The 1,796-nt window shown below is 43.1% G+C and overlaps 1 protein-coding gene across 1 annotated transcript in view; it reads right to left on the minus strand.

Annotated features, from left to right (window-relative positions):
- Window positions 1-1,796, minus strand: part of ABCA13 (ATP binding cassette subfamily A member 13) — a 79,095-nt gene that overhangs the window by 76,199 nt on the left and 1,100 nt on the right. The gene's annotated exons all lie outside the window — the stretch shown is intronic.

Below are 1,796 nucleotides of genomic sequence, written 5' to 3' on the forward strand. Positions count from 1 at the left end.
TGTTTGTTGGCAATCTGTATCTCTTCTTTGGAGAAATGTCTATTTAGATCTTTTGCCCATTTTTGGATTGGTTGGTGTTAGGGAGTGTTCTAATTTCTTTCTTTTACATGTAGCTGTCCAGTTTTCCCAGCACCACTTATTGAAGAGGCTGCCTTTTCTCAATTGTATATTCTTTCCTCCTTTATCAAAACTAAGGTGACCATATGTGTGTGGGTTTATCTCTGGGGTTTCTGTCCTGTTCCATTGATCTATATTTCTGTTTTTGTGCCAGTACCATACTGTCTTGATTACTGTAGCTTTGTAGTATAGTCTGAAGTCAGGGAGCCTGATTTCTCCAGCTCAGTTTTTCTTTCTCAATATTGTTTTGGCTATTGGAGGTCTTTCGTGTTTCCATACAAATTGTGAAATTTTTTGTTCTAGTTCTGTGAAAAATGTCATTGGTAGTTTGATAGAGATTGCATTGAATCTGTAGATTGCTTTGGGTAGTATAGTCATTTTCACAATGTTGATTCTTCCAATCCAAGAACATGGTATATCTCTCCCATGTGGATTTTATTTTAGGTAAAAATGCAGGTAAAAATTTTATTTTAGGTAAAAATTCAGATTTACTCGTTTATTTTTCAAATGCCTAGTGAGCTCTGTCAACATTGTAATAATAAATGTATTTCCTCAAAAACAAAAAGAACTTAGGACCAGCCGGCACATTGGCTTAGGGTGTGGATTCTCTCATTAAATCCCCTTGATGACCTTTTGAGGTCTGGGTTATGCTCCCAGGGTCTAGAGGATACACAGAGGAGAGTGAAGGTGACAGGCAGGTACCCGTCTGCCCACCTGGAGACCAGTCTTGACACTGAGCCTACCTCCCAGGCAAAATGAAAGGCTCCTGCCTAGTGGCCTCCATGCTGAACTGTGGCCTCTGCCCTCCTAGGGCCACCTTGCTGGACAACAGCTCTTGGGGGTGGGGGTGGTGATTTGCTCCACACGTGGAGGCCCCACCTCTGAATCTAGTCTCTCAAAACACCAGAATGTTCTCTAGTAGATGGAGGTGCTTGGCGATAACGTGCACCATACTTTCTATGTCATTTTTAACTGGAGCACCACCAACACCTCTGGTCCATCACTGCCTCCCCTTTGGGGACGGTCAGGGCACAGCTGCCTCTGGTAATGCATGGATGCAATGGCTCAGCTCAAACCCTCCATCACGTCTTACTTCATAACCAAAGTCGATGCGCCCACACTTAGAAACCCGGCAGGTGTCGGCTAAAGGAAGGACCCCGAGAGTCTGTATATGAATGTGAGGACCACCTGCTGTGTTCTGGACGAGAGGGGAAATCACACATCAATCAGATCTGTGTTCTCCCACTCTGTCGGGTAGGTCGAAGGAAGTACATAAAAAATACTTTTACTTATCAATTTTTAGCTAAAAGTTTGTCCACAGTATGGCAGGGAAGGGAGATGATGGGGAAAAGGAGGAGACACTTAGGTCTGCACATTAAGGACACTGGCCTCATCAGCACCATCTCTCTCTGGATGGTGAAGACAGACTTACAGGACAAACTGTCAGGAGGTGTCACTATGGTTACCTCTGTAAATGCCACGTTTAAAATTTTAACTTGAAAAAGATGTTGGGTTCCATGAGCTTTGGTGAATCGGCCCATTAGAACAATTGTTACTTAGAAATAAGCTGCATGACATGCCCATCCATTTTTGTTTTGTTTTGTTTTTGTTTTTGTTTTTTTGTTTTGGCTGTGTTGGGTTTTTGTTGCTGTGCATGGGCTTTCTCTAGTTGCGGCAAG

Source organism: Physeter macrocephalus, chromosome 5, assembly GCF_002837175.3.
Source record: "Physeter macrocephalus isolate SW-GA chromosome 5, ASM283717v5, whole genome shotgun sequence".
Classification (NCBI taxonomy): Eukaryota; Metazoa; Chordata; class Mammalia; order Artiodactyla; family Physeteridae; genus Physeter; species Physeter macrocephalus.